The following is a 19,770-nucleotide window of genomic DNA, read 5'->3' as shown; positions in this document are numbered from 1 at the left end:
TAGACAAGACTTTGGGCACATATCCTGGCAAAGTCCATACATGCCTCGCTAACAGAGAGAGCTTGCAAATCCCCCACTTGCTTAGTTAGAGCATTAGTTAGAAGTTGGAGCATTAGTTAGAAGTTAGAGTCAACAAAAGAGCAACTTTAAGAGTGAGAATCCGTTCTGGAGCTGACTCCAAGGGCTCAAAAGTAGCCTCCATTAAGCCCTTCAGGACGACTGACAGATCCCAAGAGGGAATTCCAGAGGGGCGTGCTGGCTTAAGGCGCCGAACCCCACGCATAAATGCCGAGACCAACCAATGTTTGCCCAGGGGAATTTCATCTGACTCCCTTCGAGCAGCAACGGCTGTGACATAAACTCTCAGAGTAGTTGCAGCTGCCCCTGCAGCAAGTTTTTCTTGTAGGAACTCCAGTACTGAACCCACAGGGGACGAGGATGCCATATCTTGCCCTGAAACTGAGACAGCAGGTCTTGTCTGATCGGGATCTCCCATGGAGGGGAGTCCAGGAGAAGAATCAGCTCTGAGGATGGCCAGAATGGGGCTACAAGTAAGAGACGGATCCTGCTCTCCCTCACCCTGCACAGAACAGCCGTGATCAGCTTGACAGGTGGGAACGCATAGAGTTTCAATCTCGGCCATGGGTGATACAGCCCTGAGCTCCAAGCTGTTTATGTGCCAAGAGAGGAACTCTCCCGTCCACACTCCACACGCTGGCCTGCCCTCGAAGACTGCGCCCCAGTCGGTCAGAGAGGCATCCGTTGTGATCATTTGCCGACTGAAAATAGCACCCATGTTGACACCTTTTTGAAGAAAGAGTGGGTCCTGCCATACCGCAAGGGCGCGTAAACAAACGCGCAACACTTTCAACAGGTGAAAGGCCAGTCCTGTCGATCGGACCCCTAAGAGCTTCATCCACCAAAGAAACAGTCTCATGTGAAGCAATCCTAGGGGCAGCACAGGGGATGCTGCGGCCATGAGGCCCAGGAGCCTGCGACAGGTGCTTACAGAGACATGATGGCTTAGCCTGAAGCGGGCCAAACATGTAAGAAGACTGGAAATCCGGGCAGGAGCCAGACAGGCCTGCATCTGAACAGAATCCAGGTGAACCCCTAAGAACACCGTCTTTTGGGATGGGTTGAGAACACTCTTTTCGGTGTTCAATGTGAGGCTGAGAGACCGGATGTGGTGAAGAACGACGTCTCTGTGGCGAGTCACAAATTTCCTGGAGTAGGCTAAAATGAGCCAATCGTCCAGGTAATTGAGTATACGAATACCCTGGAGCCTCAACGGGGCCAGAGCAGCATCCATACACTTCATGAATGTCCTGGGTGCCAAAGGGAAGAACCTTGTACTGGTAAACCTTTCCTCCGAAGGCGAATCTGAGGAACTTCCTGTGCCGTCGGACAACCTGAAAATGAATATATGCATCCTTCAGGTCTATAGTGACAAACCAATCCTCCGCACGAATTTGAGACATGATAGTCTTCAGCGTCAACATTCTGAACTTCCCTTTGTAAAGGGAGAAGTTCAGACGACGGAGGTCTAGTATAGGGTGCAGACCGCCGTCCTTCTTCAGAACTAGAAAGTAGCGGCTGAAAAGCCGCGTTCCACTTCCGCTGGAAAAACTTCTTCTATTGCCCCCTTGAGGAGGAGGGAAGATAGCTCCCACTGTAGCACAGAAGCCTCTGAGGCGCTGTTCACTACAGTCAGAAGAACCCTGTTGAAACGGGGGGGATTGCGACAGAACTGGAGTGTGTAACCGAACTGCACTGTTCTTAAAATCCAAGGCGATACCCCTGGCAGAAACGAGGGGGATTGCGACAGAACTGGAGTGTGTAACCGAACTGCACGGTTCTTAGAATCCAAGGCGATAGCCCTGGCAGATGCCTCCATTCATAAAAGAAATGAGATAGAGGAAGCAGTGTGTTGCAATGTAGAGGACATACCTGCTTTAGAGTGTCGAACTCAACCTTGCAGGGTAGCATGGTTGACCGCAATGGAGAACGCCCGGCATCCTGACACAAGACAAGAGGGCCCACAGCCTGTGTGACCGATATGGGGTCTGCCAGCTCCTGGAGAAAACTGCACGTCTCCGATTAAACGAGCAGCAGGCGACACACAAATCGGCAGTGAGGGGAGAAAGCTTAGTGCGTCTCCAATCTCCCGTGATGATAAGGGGTGAGGCTGATCGAACACTGTACACCGAAACGCACTGGGCGGCAGATGTGACAGAGCTGGATGAGGAGAGCGAGTGAGAGGTGGGCAGAAACACTTGCACGGTCTGACCCAACCTCGGAAGGCAGGGGAAGCTCTCCTCTTTCTGATGTGAGGGTCAGGAGCGACTCGAAGGAGCTGGAGCGGAGGGCTTGCTGGGCCGCTTCAGCTCAAGACGCCTATGGGGTCACTGGCAGGGAAATGGCCGACCACGGGCTCCCCAAACTGTAGTCGGAGGTGGATGAATCGGGTCACTTCTCCTACTGGCGGACTCCTTCCTATGCGAGGAGCGCTCTCTGCATAAAGAAGAGGAGGGGATAGAAGAGTCCCTAACTCTCCTAGGCATAAACTGCCTGAGAGCAGCCGACTGGGACTTGGCGGCCCGAAATTTGTCAACCACCGTGTTGACCGCCTCCCTGAACAAACCAGAGTGAGAGATAGGGGCAACCATGAGGAACATCTTCTCCTTATCACGGATTTCTGTAAGATTGAGCCATAGGTGGCGCTCTGCAGTCACCGAGCCCGCCATGGAGCGCCCTATGGGTGTGTTTGGTGGCTCTTAAGGCCAAATCTGTGGCTCTGCAGAGCTCCTTGACCGCTTCCGTCGTCAGACCATCTCCTTGGTCCATTTCTTTCAAAACATCCGCCTGGTAAGCTTGGAGAATGGTCATTGTATGAAGGGCCATGCCAGCCTGACCAGCTGCCATGTAGTATTTTCCGATAAGGGCGGAAGTAGTCCTGCAAGGTTTAGATGGAAGGAGGGGGCGGGACTTCCAAGAAGGAGCCGAAGATGGAGAGAGGTGTGTAGCCAGCGTGTCTTCAATCGCTGGAATGGCAGTATAGCTCTGCTCCATAGAACCAACAAGGTTGGTGAAGTCAGCAGCTGCTGCATTAGTGGACGGAAAATGGCTGCTTCCAAGATCTGGAAATCTCACTCTGCAGATCACTGAAAAAGGGTGCGTGTGCTCAGGAGAGGGAGGGAGAGAAAGGGCGAGTCCCGTCTGCTCGCTCTCCATGTCCTTGAGCTCTACATCCGAACCCCAGGTTGCGGATTCACGTGAGGCCTCAGCGGCTTCGGGAGCACGACAGAGAAAAACGGATGACTCCTTCTCAAAAACTGTGAGTCTAGAATGGTGAGTTTTGAGAAGGAGATTTTCACAGAATTTACAAGCAGAAGCGGCAATAACAGCGTCATGCGCATGCGAAAAACCCAAACATTTAACACACTTACTGTGTGGGTCGTCGCTCACAATAAAGAGAGAACACGGCATAATGCAACGACAAAACTCCATGGCACTTCACCACAAGGAGAACTGAGTTCCACTATCGCAGTCGCTGAAGTGCAGATGAAGAAACACTCGAATAATAATCCAAAATTTGGGTCAGATAAACCATAGCAGAAGGGCTAAAATGGCCGCTTCGTGAAAGCAGAGAAATCTGAGGAGCAGATGGCGCGTTCGTCAGTATAGGATGGTGACGTAAGAGCGTGGGGGCGGCGCCCACGCCATCAGCCAATAAACTGGCGTGATTCTATACGGGCTTCAGACAATCGGCACACCCAGAGGGCGTTCCCATTGCGTCATAGCTACACAGTGTCGAGTGAACCTATGAAAGAGATCCAATGCCACTGAAAAAGTGGGCGGACATTTTTGAGCATGTTATTTGCTGAGGGTGTCACTATGCAGTTTCTAATGTGTTCTGAATGAGTTAACATCTTGCAATGTGGTTGCTAGGATATTATGAATGGTTTCTGGGGTGTTGCTATGCTTTTTTTTTAGTATCTTGCAACATGGTTGCTATGGGTGTTATGAAATATTTTATGTAGTGCATTGATATGCAGTTTCTAAGGTGTTCTGGGTGGTTTTAGCTTGTTTATATGATGTTCTATGTTTCCAGGATGTTGTTATACAGCTTCTAAAACATTCTAAAACAACAGTGTTTTTAGAATCTTGCAGTCGCTAAGGTGTTCTGAGTGGATGCTAAGGTGTTCTTATGATGTTTAAAAAGTGTTCTGGCTGGATTAATAAATTTCTCTTATGTTGCAAAGTGGTTGCTAAGGTGTTCTGAGAGATATTAGTCGTGGATTATAGGTAACTGAGGTGTTTGGATGGTTGCTAGATGGTTAGACGCTAAAATGTTCTAAGTGATTTTAAGAGTATTAGCATGTTGCTGTGGAGTTAGGATGTTCTGGGTGGTTGCAGGTTTACTGGATAATATTGAGTGTGTTATTGTGTGCTTTTGCAGATTACTTTGGACAAGTTGCTCACCGAAGATTAATGACAAATCACTAATATTAAGTATGCGCAATATTAATGAGTAATGCTTGTCTTAGCATGTCTTGGCAAACACCACTAACAACTGTTGATTAAAGGTTGCACACTGACCTTAGTCTCAGTACTTTGCCTGTCCTGCTCACACAGTGAGAATTGAATACAATCTGTGAAGTATTTTAACCTCAAACATCTGCCACAAATTACAGAAACAAACTGACCAGCTTCAGAGACTTAAAACACTAAAGACAGCTGTTATGAGTCTCTGCATGTGTGTGTGAGTGTTACACCATCTTGGTCATTCTAATATAATATTCACCACCATATTTCAGTGATAAACTAGTAAAAAATGCTTTTGAAACTTTTGACATCACTACCAATCATAAATATGAGGCACGTCTATTTTGCAGCTGTGTTTTTCCAACAGCTGAAATCCCATAAGATGTCCTACAACTCATGAGTCATGCGATACTTCACATAGACACATTAGTGCTCAAATGTCTCACAGAGTAATTACTTTTTTACACAGAATGCTACTAGTTTTGTTTTTTTTTCAGTTTTGATATATTTAGAGGCTTTAATTACCATGCTATTTAGCATGCTAGCAACAACAAAAAAAAAAAAAAAAACTCATATGCTTTTTTTGTTTTGTTTTGTTTTTTTGACAGTGGCTGTTTGCACTAAGTACAAATTGCAATAGATGCTATTTACACTAAGTGAAAACAGCGATATATTCTATTTACACTTGTGCTACAATCATTGATTTGGAATTCCAAGAAAGAAACAATGTTAAAGATTGTTTTAATGTTTTTGAAACACTGTGACATGGTTTGACTATTTTGAATCTTTTTTTGCATCTGAATTTGTCAATTTTTTGACATTTTCACATGTGAGTTCCACATGAAATATAGTAGCACAAGCTGAAATAGAATGTTAATAAAGCTTTTTAATGTTTTTGAAACACTAAGACCTTTTCACTACCTTTTCAGATGCATTTGAATGTGTGTGATGTTTTGCCATATTTGCCAACAATAATTTACCTTAATAGGACAATGTCAGTTATAAATGGCAAAACTATAAAAAAGGTGGAAAATGATTTTAGCCTTAAATATATGTAAAATATCAAGTCATTAATTTTTTCTGTGATTTCATAATTCATCACATACAAGGCTAAGTAAAAACTAGCTCCTTTTTTAATATACACACGTAGGTTCCATGTTTAGCCAGTAGATGGAGCCATTCAATTTAATCTCTGGTTTGAAACCTTATAAGGGAACAAGGTTTAGCTAATAAGCATGGCCCATTAGACCTTTCTGGGCAGTGCTCAAATGTTTGTTTGAGGGCCTTTAAAACTACGAAATTAACTTAAGATTTTTCATTTGATGTTAAGTTCCTTAGGCTGCAGAGATTCATTGAAATAATAGTAATGCTAACGCTAATGGTTAGCTTTCTCCTGGTGTTATAGACCAACTTGAGGTAAACTTTCTTAATACCAAACAAATAATGCATACTTCGAATGTTCTTCATAGGACTTAAGTCAGCATACATAAACTAGCTGCTTTCCAAAATGACAGCTCAGAAATTTACTTGGGAAAATTGCTAAGTGCTACATTCATTCTCATCCCTAATTTTCTCTTACCTTTTCTTAATGTGTCGACATTTGTTTATCTAAGAGAGATTTATTGGATTGAGCAGCGCTATCAAGCGTCTTGATCTGTGAAGCATGCGCTCTGTTGCGATTTCACAAAGTGCTCGGCATGACACTGCATGCTCAAACGAGTGTGTATATCCAATTAAACAGGTTTATACCTAAGATAGTCCCATTAATTTGACTAAAATGGAGAGGAAAGCAATATCAAAACTATATTGATAACCCTCTAACTACATGAAAAAAACTTTTTTTTCTTTAATCGCTATTGCTAGTATGATTGACAGTTGCTTACAAAGCAGTACTTCTTCCTGTAAAGAACATAGGCATCAAGTTTTCTTTACCCACTTCTACAGACTGCCAAGTTTTACCTTACACAACTGTGGAGCTAGACAACTCAAATAGTCATGCAAATATTACTCAAAATCGCCCACAGGGTTTATCTTAGAGCTGGTTAAAGCCTTCATTGTCCTTGTACCTACAGCAAAAGTGTGTTTTGTTAATGTGACCACTTGGCATTTTGAAAGAACATAAATCACAGAAATGCATGTATAAGTGATTCAGGGCTTAAACTGTGATCAATAACACAAATGTGCTCTTTAATAAAAGACATCATACTGCACTCTAAGTACTGTTGTCTGACATTAAACCTTTAAGTTAACCCCTAAAAGTGTTAGAAGTTGTCTTTGGTTGTGACTTCTGCTCTTTGTGCAAAAAAAATAAATAAAAATAAAAATAAAAACTTCTGAATAGCATATAGAGATTTGTAAACATTACAATGTGAGTGAAAATCGCCTCAGTGTGTCTTCTGCAGAATTTGGGACAATCTGGAGCTGTGGTTTGAAAGTGAAAACATGCACCACAGTTTCACACATTGTGGTCAGATATACACACATTCTCCTTTTTTACAGTTGTAAAGGCTGTAATTTGTTGTAGTTTTAAGACAGCACATGCGGTGGGGTATAAAAGTGTGGTGCTCCTTAAAAGAAGATTGTGTTTGCATGTGCGATTAAATTTGTACAATCATACTCATAATTAATTTTATGTAATATATATATATTCACATGTCACATGTAGTTGAACAGAATGAATAATCCAGGAGAATACACAGGAGACAAATCAAGAGCAATTATACAATAACATAAACGCATGATAACCGACCAAGGACTCTGTAATATTTATTAGAGTAAGATTTGGTACATTATTATGGTCAAAACGACATTGTACTTCAACAAAAAATACTTTACAGCTCCCTTTATCAGTCCATTCAAATGTTTCAAATACATAGACACAATATAAATTATATTTATAAATTATAATATTTAACGTAAAAGGCGCAACTTTATTAAATTTAACATTAAACAAAAGGCTCAGCTTGCACAATCTACTCATCATTGTGCGACGAAGGCGCCTCCTTGATTGTCTTTTTAAGATGACACAGAAGTGCGTTCCAAAAAAATAGTTTTTTTGACCCCTACACCCTTCAACCCTTCAAAGCTCTCACTCCAGAGGGTAAACCTTTTGAAGGGATTAGGGCATAGGGATGAGCCCTTCCAAATGGAACGAAGGGTAAGTCACAGGGAATGTAAAATAGCCAAAACATTACACTTCAAATTAGCAGGTCAGATCTGTGGGTCCATGGGCAGACATCACTTAAATGAACCTTTATTTGCAAACGAGATTCACAGATCAAGATTCTTCATGGCCGATTCCAATTGCCGAGATTTTACAAGCAAAAGAGCCGATTCGATACCATTTGCAGATTTTTTTTTCTTTAAGCAAGAGATAACAAATAAAATAAGTACAGGATGAACAGGATGTTATTTGCTCTTTTACAGGCCGAACTAGCCTTAAAGGGGTCATGAACTGAGAAATCAATATTCCCTTGATCTTTTGACATATAAGAGGTCACTGGAGTATAAAAACATCCTGTAAGTTTCAGAACTTAAAATTTTCTCGTTAGTCTAAAAACAGCTTATATTGAAGCCAGTCTGCCAAAATGTCAGGTCATGGAATGTGCCACTTTATTATGCAATAGTGTGGCTAAACACCGCCTCCACAGAAGATGATCAACGCCTACATCACTGCCTGTTTAGCCCCGCCCACCAAATCGCACATGCAGTAGGCAACAGAGAGACGCCAGTAACCCAGCGACTAGAACTAGCAAGCGATAAAGATAGCTTCGGGGACGGCAAGATGTGAATGTCTAAGATGAGCATTATTTACTTGCATACAGTACATTTCACTGCAGGTTATTTGGTCAATTTGCAAACAGATTTTTACGATATGGACTCGACCGTAATGCGACAACGTGAGAAACTGTTCATTCTAGTGCCTGATCTGTGATCAATAATTCTGATATGAATGATTCATGGACAGTCAGATGTATTTTGTCTACGTGTCAGTAAATCAAACCAGTGACTACATGGTCAACTTCACATTGTTTCTCTTAGTAGGATGAAAATAATCTATTATTTAAACTATGCTTAAATTATATATAGAAAGAGATCAAAGAACAGCGCGAGTTTATCAGTGACGGAGTTCTGGACTCGTGACAAATCTGTTAAAATCCAATAATCTCTTATTTGTGTTTGTACTATTAGTTATGATGAAAGTATTCGTGAGAGTGCAGAAATCGAGTTGCAATGACGAGATGACTACATTCATGCGCTCAACAACAGCTCAGTCTGTGATCGGCTACAGTGCAACCTTTCATGCCACAATCTAAATATAATGCCATAATTGTCAACATACAAGGGAGACAACATGGTAATATTGTTTACAATGTTTATTGACACTGGAAGCAGAGATCAGGTGAATCAAACAGGTGAGCAGATGGAGTGTTGATCACTTGAAAGAACTTAACTATGTTGTAAAATTGGGATGATGGGAAGCAGCTAGATGATCGGGATTGAAGCAGAGGATCTACAAGAATGGATGACAGTGAGAACCAGGGTGCTGATCAGGAGAGGAGTGAGAAAAGTGGACTGATAACATCAAGACCAGACATTGAGGTGAGGAAAGTGACTGCAGATATAGTGATAGCTGATGAGGATAATGGCTTGCAGATACAGGTGATTGGGGAGTGAGAGCTTGTGTGAGCCAGAGAGGATGATGGGAAGTTTAGTGCTAAGGGTGACTGAGCTGGTGACACTTTTAATCAAAAATAATCAACACTTTCACGATTAGTTAACCTTGAGAGCTGTAATAGTAAAGACGTACTAAAAGTTTTCGATAGAGTTCCACATGTAATACTATTTCATATGCAAAGATGTCAGCCAATCACAGCAGTAGGCGTTTACACTTAAGTCTCACAGCAGACACGCTTCATCAAACAGGGCGTTCAAATCAGAAGGCTAAAATCAGGGTAGGAAAAATGACTTTTATTTCTAAATTATGACAATTTTGGATGTAAAAATCAAGATTAAGTGCACCCCATGAGACATTATAAAACAATAAAACAATGCAGTTCATGACCCCTTTAAACTAAATTATATGTAGCTATATGAAATTAGAGGCAACCAACTGCATTTTAATCACAGTCCAAACAAAGATACAACATGTAGCTTGAGCTGTTGTTTTTTTTATTTAAATTTTATTGCATAAATTCAAGATTTAAAGCAAAAACAGAATGGTCTGACTTCAGCTTTTTTCTGAAATTATGTTATACAAAACGCCTGCATAAAACAAAAACAGCAGACGGGCTGAATGCAAATGCAAATTCTCTCTGACAGTAGGTGGCGCTTATGTAACAGCAGCAATTTGGCGTTTCCTTGGTTACCACTGTACACAAAGCAGCTTATAAACACTCATTTCCCCTCAAAGGTAGCCTACTGGTACATTCATATAAACCCCCACCCTGAAATCAATATTTTGAATTTTCTTCCAATATTTCAACCATCAGGAACAGTGCGCTTGATCTGACAGGTACAGGATTTTCTCTGCTCTCCTCTTTGCGTCAGTCTTCAGTGTGTGCTTTTCTGGTAAATTTATTCATCACGCAGACCGATTATTTATTTTTTTTTCGTAGCATGTGCGATATATATATATATATATATATATAGTAGCCTATACATGTACACACAATTCTAAACAATCCATAAAAATAAATATATTCTTCACTATTTATATAGTAATTATTATTGACATTTATTTAAAATAAAACAATTTTATAAAATATATATACACATCTGTAAAACAATACAACACAAACAAAAAGCTATTTTATGACTTTTGAAGACTTGGAGTGCACAAGTCACAAAAGTTTGAAAGAACACAATGTAAGTAAATGAATTGACGCTTCGCAAAGACCCGCCCCCCTTAGTTACTGTTGCTTTGTCCGACAAGCCGTGGCGCTGTCACGTTACACAGAGTGAAAAATACATCACGGAGCAAAGAGGATACATTACTGACAACACGTCGATAGACGAGACAGAGCAGGTTACTTATGATATTAAACAAAGCACCAGCTTTCAAATTTTGTAATTTTTTAAGAAATTCGAACAATAAAAAACATTTTGTGGCTCTTTAATGTGTCGTGACAGATTGCTGCAGTGCCTCAGCTCAAGCGACTTTTGAACCGATCATCTCTTCCTACTAGTTAATTTATAGCATCAAATAAACATCAATGAACATGAGAAGGAATGTTGTTTCAAACGTGGAAAGACATCAGTACACACCATTTTTCAAGTCCACCGAGGTTAATCCTCTAACTCCTGACTGCTTTGTTGGACAAAATGGTGGATTTGGAGTTATGATTGGTTAGATCGATTGTCAATCAAACTCCCAGCGAAGGGTCAATTGGCATTTTTGGGTGAACTATGGAAACCAGTCATACCACAACAACAATAACACAAAACTCATTTAGATCTTCTACAGCACATGCCAGACTTCATTGCCAGATCTGCTGGGCTTAACGGCAACAATTATTAACTTTTTTAATGTCTTTCTTTCCCTAACAAAAAGTCATTTGAGCAGAATCAGGAGGGTGGTACATCATAAACAGCAATTTAACTGGTTTCTGCATGGTTTTTGTAATTACACAAAACTGCCTCTATGGTAACACAAGAATACATTTCCTTTCAGAAACTGCATATTTTCCCCTTGCTCTCCAAATGGCTGCTCATTGGGAGCCACTGTTGTAAACGTAGCTACGTTGTTTGGCAAGCGACCGCCAGCCAAATGTTTCCTGGTAGACAAGCCTTGTGGTGTAAAAACGGCATTTTGCCAAATCAGCCAGGCAGAACAGAAAAGCCTTAAGGTTTGTTTTAGCTCTCAATTAAACAAGGTGTCCTTATTATTAGTCAGCTTTGTAAATGCAGTGGGCAGCAGATCTGATTATAATTAAAAACTGCTGTAATTACAAAGAAAGTTTACATCATGCCATAAAACTGCACGGTCTACACTATTTAAAGTTTCTGTAAATGTAATAGTACCTATTACTTCAACTCTCACACTGGGGCCCCGAGGTGCATGGGTTAGTTAACGCCAAAAAAAAAAAAAAAAAAAAAAACACAGATATTCCCACTGGTTTGAATTTTCCTTATAGGTAATGATTAGGATCAGCCGGTCTACGACTTTCATGAGGTTTGTATTAAATGCAAAATTAAATATATTGGGCAATGTTCAGCTTTTGGTATGTTTTTATTTATTTTAAAATCTTGGCATAGTTGACGGCTATAGAACCAAATTAGTTTTCCACCTTTAAGCCATCAAAACTAAAATAGCAAGTTAACTTTCTAGCCAATAGTTCAATAGGTACTTTGTTGTTGTTGTTTTTGCTGAACCAGCCCTGAAATGCACTTCACTGATGCTATGAATCATCTAAAACATTTTGAATCTAAACATTTGAAAGTATGTTATCAAAAGTAAATAGAAACAATATTTTCATTTAACCTTTTGTTTTGAAATACTTGTTCTTTTGAGCTATAATAATAGCAATAACAAAGTCATTCGCTACTTGCATTTCAGAAGATGGCGAATTGAGGCTAATAAGGTGTAACTGTAATTTGAAATGTGAGGCATAATTTACTGGACCTAAGAAACTCATTTGAGAATGAAAGGGTTGAATGTTTATATAACTGTCTGAGAGGAGCGTTTTGCTAATGATAACTCTGTGTTTATGTTCTCATGCTATCGCCGCTGTAAATAGACCACACGTCTTTTTTCAGGGTTGGTTTCACTGGCCTGGCTGTTTTATGTAAAGGTGACTCACTGGCGTGTGACCGATGCTTTTGAGATGTTGTCCAAGGGTGTGTTTGTGTATTTATGTGAATACCCATGAGTCTGTGTTTGTGTGTGTGTTTGCAGGGCAACCAAATCACGGCCTGAATGTCAGAGTTAAACCTTGGGAGTAGAAACACCTTGCAAAGAAGGATAAATGTTTGAGGTGACGTCAATTTCGAGGTTGCACAATAAGTTTTGCAGATGTGCATACTGTATGAGATATATTTAAAATTATTTTGAGTTTTCATAACAGCACAAATTAAATTGTAATGTTAAAGGGATAGTTCACCCAAAAATGAAAATTTGATGTTTATTTGCTTACTCCCAGAGCATCCAAGATGTAGGTGACTTTGTTTCTTCAGTAGAACACAATGATTTTTAACTCCAACCGTTGATGTCTGTCAGTCTTATAATGCGAGTCAATGGTCACACAGTTTATAAGAGTCAATAAACATGCACAGACGAATCCAAATTAAACCCTGCGGCTCGTGACGGCACATTGATGTCCTAAGACACGAAACGATCGGTTTGTGCTAGAAACCGAACAGTATTTATATAATTTTTTACCTCTAATACACCACTATGTCCAAATACGTTCAGCAATCGCTTGGTGAGGTCTGATCGCGCTCTGACAACGACAGTGATGTCTAGCACTCATTGAAGTATAAGCGCGAGACATCACTGCTGTTGTCAGGGCGCGATCAGTGCACAACATCTGTGCATGTTTATTGACTCTTATAAACTGTGTGACCATTGACTCGCATTATAAGACTGACAGACATCAACGGTTGGAGTTAAAAATCATCATTTGTGTTCTACTGAAGAAACAAAGTCACCTACATCTTGGATGCTCTGGGGGTAAGCAAATAAACATCAAATTTTCATTTTTGGGTGAACTATCCCTTTAAATCAAGGTATACCAAAACAATACTCAGTTTACACTGTGACTAAAGGCCCACTAAAGTCACACCAAGGATGATATCTATAAAGTTTAATAATCGTTCTAATTCTATGAGAATAGGTAAGTCCACACCACAACTTTAACAATAATGACACAGAGGAACGATACTGTTGGAATCACTTTAAGAATTTTTCAGATTTTTTCCAGTTGATGATAAAAAACATTTGAAGCTAATCCGAATCCATCCTGCTTCAAAGTGGCAGACTTACAATAAACAGAATCTTATTGTGCATTGGTGTGGATGATATTATTGTTATCGGTATAGTTCTCTTTCTTGTGAACTGGCCTTAGTTTGAAGCTCGTTTGTCAATATAAATTAGTCTTTTTTGGTAAGATTACTAGTAAACAAAGGAATAAACAGCCCTTGCACACCTGGGAAACCATGGGCAGGTATGTACAAGCAACGATGGAAAATAGAGATTAAAAGAGTTTTTTATAAGAGTCTACATCTCGCAATTTTGACTTCTTTTCTTGCAATTGCGAGTTAAAAAGTCCAGCTCTGAGGAGAAAAAAAGTCAGAATTGCATGATATAAAGTCACAATTGCAAGACAAACACACAATTCTGACTTTATAACACGCAATTGCAAGTTTATATCATGAAATTCTGAGAAAAAAGTCAGAATTGTGAGATGTAAACTCGCAATTGCGAGAAAAATAAAGTAAAAATTGTGAAGTAAAAAGTCACAATTACCTTTTATATTTTTTATTCCGTGACACAAACAAGCTTCCATATGTGTTCTTAAACTTGCTTTACAGAAGATTTCTTTGGTATCCATTATTATGCATATTTTTTATTTTACATAAATATATTCCTTCACAAGTAACTTGCAACTTTACGTTTAAACTACAGAGAGCACACAACTGCGTGGCGTACCTTTAAAAAAAAGAAAAATTTTGGAGAGGCTAGCAATAGTTAAATTAACTTATGTCTCAAAGCACATAACATTTCAATAATAATGAACAAAAACAACTTACAGAGTTCTAGTTGTACAACCTGACTGCTGCAGATTCATTTCGGCGTTGATAGTGTTGACATAGAAGCACAAAAATGAGAGTCTGCAACCCCGGGTAGAATGTAAAGGGTTGCCATCTCATAATTACGGTTACGACATGGCGTGAACGCAGCATAAGCTCGTTATTTTGGTTCAGGAGGAACTGTAAAAGGTGACTGCTGTTTGTTTATGGTGACCGGTGAGTGTTTGCATCTGAAATCCCATACTTCCCTACTATATAGTAGTGAAAAACAGCATGTTACAAAAGAAGTGTCAGAATTCACAGTACTTATAAAAGAGTAGGCAAAAAGTACAGTGGTGACCTATTTCTTCCGGATTTTGAAGTGTGTGCGTACAATGGACACATTACTCTCCCATGAGGCCACTGGAGAGCATTTATAAATGGCAGTGACGTGACACAACTGACACTCATTATAAGGGCAACATGGCCAATATAGTATGTCCAGATTACATAGCCCACATTGATTGCAGAGCCTCATGGAATGGGCTGATGACGTGTGATATCTTTTAATCTTGATGGACAAAACGTGTAAGTGTCATAACCCTTTGTTAAACACAGAGCTTATTTTTTGCGATTTTCCAAAAGTCTATGGGAAAAATAGGCTTTCGATCGAAGGAACCGTGCGCCGCTAACTTCGGGTTGGCCTACAAAAACACGTCATCTCGGAGGTACTCTATTATTGATTGCTTTCACTTTCGGGATGTGAAAAGAGCTTCAACCATTATAACAAAAAGTGTTTATAAAAAAATTGCCTACCCTACCTTTAAGGAAATGGTGCTTGAAGGTGCAAAAGTCGCCATTGTGGTGGTTGCCACAAAATGCATCCTAAGAGACTTGCTTATTTAAATTGTGTGTTCACTATTTAATTTATTCAGTGTGCTGTATTTATATTTATTCAACATTTGGCCATATAAGTCACCTTCTGAACGCTTGATTATGTATATCGTTCCTGAAAATCACCCACCGTCTTAAAGATTTATCCTGGGTCCATTTCAGTCACTATTTTCCCTCTCACTGCATGACTGGACTTTCAAACACCACGCTGACAAATCGCCGCAGAGTAAACTGTGTACGGAGGTCCGATACGGCTCCTTATGGAACAGAAAACAGCTTTGTCATTCTGCGGGAACATGCACAGACCTCATGAACCTAATGAGCATTGCCTGGAAACCTCCCACGCATGCTGGCAAGGAGCCGACGTCGTGCTGCTCTACTGTTTTCTAGAGGAAACATTGAAAGGGGGCTAAATTAATATTTACACAAAAGTGGTACACTGGGACTTAATTTCCATATTAGCTGACAAAAACACTGGCGAATATTTATACAACCAACTAGATTTTAGTAATGCTTGACCATGCTGAACTTGCCATCATAATTGCAAAGGGTATGCTAAAAGTGTTCTAGCATGTTTCTAGGTATGGATGGTTGCTAACGTGTTCTGAGAGGTGCTTGTTTCTTGCTTTTGTGTTATGGGTGGTTTGCAAGGGGGTTTAGGCATAGATATAGACCTTATGTAGCCCCGCCCCTTTTCAGCGTTGTGCTTGTTGTCTTTTGACTTCCGGTTTGTATTTCCACAGCGATATTACGTTTATGAATAAACTGCTCGTTTTAAAATCTTCCCGATCTACTGACATTTGTTAAGACATCTGCTTTAAACATAACAATGCTCATGATAACTTTCATTAACTCTACAACACGTAAATCCACTTAACCATCTAATTATTCTTTGACAGCGATGCCATAGAAATGTACAGAGCTACCGCAAAACGGAAGTTAAAAGACAATTTCAAAAAGATGGCGGCGCGCTTGTTTCTCTGGTAAATAAGGTCTATAGAATCCACATTCAACGGCTTCATATACGTCGGCGCACCCGCCATCTTGGAACAGTCAGACGTCGTCGTTGTTCATTGCGCTGCTTCTGGTTGTGAAACCGCCGAGATTTAAATTCACGAAGAAATAGGATAACCGTTCACAGGTGAGAAAGTATTGGTTGTGTTTTTATTTATTTTTTAATGCTTTATTATCGACAAACAACATGTACAGAATTGTAACCAATATTACAACATCAAAAAATAAGTTGCGTCCCAAATGACGCATACACTTATACACTATGTACTTATGCACCATGTACTCATCCACGTAGTGTGTGAATTTTATAAGCTTATTTTGTCATTAAACATCAGAGTCTGATCCCCCCTCCCCCTCCGAAACATAATTAAAGCTGCAACAGTTGAGTGCATGAAGTGTCCAACATTCCACACTTCATATCATCTTGGTATTTAAAGTGTACTTTTTCTTTTTGGAATTTTCAGTGTGAACCATAGACTGTAAAAAAATATGGACGTAGTGTCCGTGACGTCACCCATAGAGTTCTGAACAGCCGTTTTGACGCGAAAATGAGGCCGCTGCCGTCTTAGCTGCGCATCACCGCACGTCACTCCCGGATAACTGAAAATGGGCAAAGAGGCGGGACGTAGTTGGAGCCCATGCGACTGGTTGCTGAAACCACGCCCGCCTTGCATATCTATCTTAGATACTAATTAAAATATTAAGAAAGATAACAATATCATTAGAAAGTACTAAAGGTTTACTGTCAATCTACAGTGTTATTTAAAGGTCCCGTTCTTCGTGATCCCATGTTTCAAACTTTAGTTAGTGTGTAATGTTGTTAGAGTATAAATAAAATCTGTAAAATTTTAAAGCTCAAAGTTCAATGCCAAGCGAGATATTTTATTTAACAGAAGTTGCCTACATCGAACGGCCAGTTTGGACTACATCCCTCTACTTCCTTATTTAATGACGTCACTAAAACAGTTTTTTGACTAACCTTCGCCCACAGGAATACACAAAAGTTGCGTTTGTAGAGTGTTTGTCGCCATGTCGTCGAAACGCTGTTATTTTCATCCCGCAGTCCAATCACCGGGTCTGATTCCGGCTCAAATTGATAGGGTAAAATTAAAGACATTTTTACAATAACACTGAGCGCGTGCATCTCCACGTTATGGTAAGAGGCGTGACCTTTCCGGGCAAGGAGCGCTAAGCTGCTGTCGAATCACAACACAGGAACCGCTGGCACAATCAGAACTCGTTATGTATTTCTGAAGGAGGGACTTCATAGAACAAGGAAGTCATCAGCCCGTTTTTATGACAGTGGAAACAGCGGTATACAGATAAGTAAATTATGTGAAAAATACTGTGTTTTTTTACACGCGAAACATGAACACATGTTATATTGCACACTATAAACACAATCAAAGCTTCAAAAAACCACGAAAAACGGGACCTTTAAGATAACGTTATAGATGCTCTAACACCAGTAGGCTAATTAATTTGTGTGGGGTGTGCAAATAACACAAAAAAATGGGACTTCATACCTTTAATGAAATAGAGATCGCGAGATGAATCCAATCGTTGCACTTGGGTAAAATGTCCATTTCAAAACATAAAAAAAACTACTTTTTGTTCATGAAAGCGTTAAATCCATGAAATCTTTATATATTATCCATCGTTTGCATTATATCTTCAGAATTGCTCTCCATCATCGTTCTTCAAGAAAGGATGCAATCTGAGCATCGTTTATAATGTAAAACTCTATACGTACATATATAGGTACCAGATATCTGTATAACTCTCAAATGTTCTCTCAACATAAGTATAATTTTTCAAAATAGTGCAGCAGTTTTAGTTATATCCAAGCAGTGCTGTCGGAGTTGTATATCCTCCTGGTATTGTCATTGTAGTAAATCTCAGGAACAAAACTTTTAGCCAATGCCAAGACGATCCAACAACGTTTATCTTCCGCATGCGAGCACATGTACACAGACTGACATCTGTCTCAAGTATGCAGCAAGCCATATATTGTATAAAATATTCCAGAAAAAAGGCACAAATACGGCTGAGATGCCAAATTCAGTGGCTGAAATTAGCTGCTGAGGTGACATGATGGCTCACAGACAGCAGCGCCAATCCACCTGTCACTAAGTGACCACGCCCTTAATTATGCAGAACTTTAAGGCTTAATATAATTTAAACGGATGAGTTATAAAAAAATTCACCCCCCTCAGAGTTGTCATGAAGGGCAAAATTAGCAGTATAGACCAAAACCACAATTTGAACCAGAGTGTAAACGTGTTTTTTTCTGCTGTAAACTTGGCTGTTTTAACATTATGGTCAATGAGATTCTGCTCCCTTTTGCAGCCTGTCCCTAGCGGCCAGTCGATGAATTGCAGTTTAAGTTACTTCCGTATTGGCTTCACGAGAAACTGGGGGAGGTTGCCGCTTGGTGTGAACACACTACATGCACTATTTATACTTAAAAACGTCACAGAATAGTGCATAAGTGCGCGATTTGGGACGCACCTAATATGTTTGTGTTTTTATATGTATTAATTCAATATTACAGGTTTTTTTTATAGTAGCCTATTTTTGAATGTTTTTACTTTAACTTTGGCAACTTTTTAATGTTGTCTTAGCTGAAGCCTTCGTTTGGTTGTATTGTGTTAGTTTAGCAAAATCAGATAATTAGGCTATACTTGCATTGTCTAAAGCCGTGGTCACACTAGACTTTGAACGTGCAAAATGTATTCGGATGCTGTAACGGTCGTGATATGACGTCACGGTCTACAACGTCTTTTTTATAAACATGAATTCAACACATAACTTAAAGTAATACTTTCAAAATGTAAAAATATCGAACCTTCTCCACTTTACTGCAAAAATATAATTCTTTTAATTCAGCCAAGAGGTCATGCTGTGACGAATCGATCTTCTACTGGCCCTTCAAAGGTGTAGTCACACTGCATGATGTTCTACTGGACCGGTTGCAGACACTTGCAGACAATGTTCGCGGATCGAATTTGATCATTCCAATATGGCGGACGGTTTACGTATAGTGGCCCATAGAAACAGACCCTAATATGGCATATAGCCCATCTAAGGGATTAGGAGTAGATGTTTGCTACTGTGTAGCTATGCAGTTTCTGTGGTGTTCTAAGAGGCTATTAACATGTTGCTATGTGTTTGCTAAGGCTTTCTAGGTGGTTTCTAAGTGTGGAGGTTTGCTACATGTGTGTTACGTGTGTCCAGAGAGGCTTTTAACATGTTGCTATCTGGCTATATGGGTTTTTGGACTGTTGCTATGAAGTTGCTGAGGTGTTTTGAATGTTTCTTTTCTTCTTCATGTTATGAGGTGATTTTTATGTGTTGCTATTAAGTTTCTATTGTGTTCTGGGAGGTTTTTAAGCATGTCGCTATGTGGTTGCTATACTGTGGTTTCTAGGTGTGGAATGGATGCTTGTTAATGTGGCTATGGTTGCTAAGGTGTTCTAAGAGGTTTTTAGCATGTTGCAAAGGTGTTCTGGGTGGTTGCTATGTGGTTTCCCAGGGTTTCTCTGATTTCTCTGGTTCCTAGATATTGCTTGGGACCCTCTTTCA

This window comes from Megalobrama amblycephala, linkage group LG2 (genome assembly GCF_018812025.1).
Source record: "Megalobrama amblycephala isolate DHTTF-2021 linkage group LG2, ASM1881202v1, whole genome shotgun sequence".
In the NCBI taxonomy this organism is placed as follows: Eukaryota; Metazoa; Chordata; class Actinopteri; order Cypriniformes; family Xenocyprididae; genus Megalobrama; species Megalobrama amblycephala.
This window is presented reverse-complemented; position numbering follows the sequence as displayed.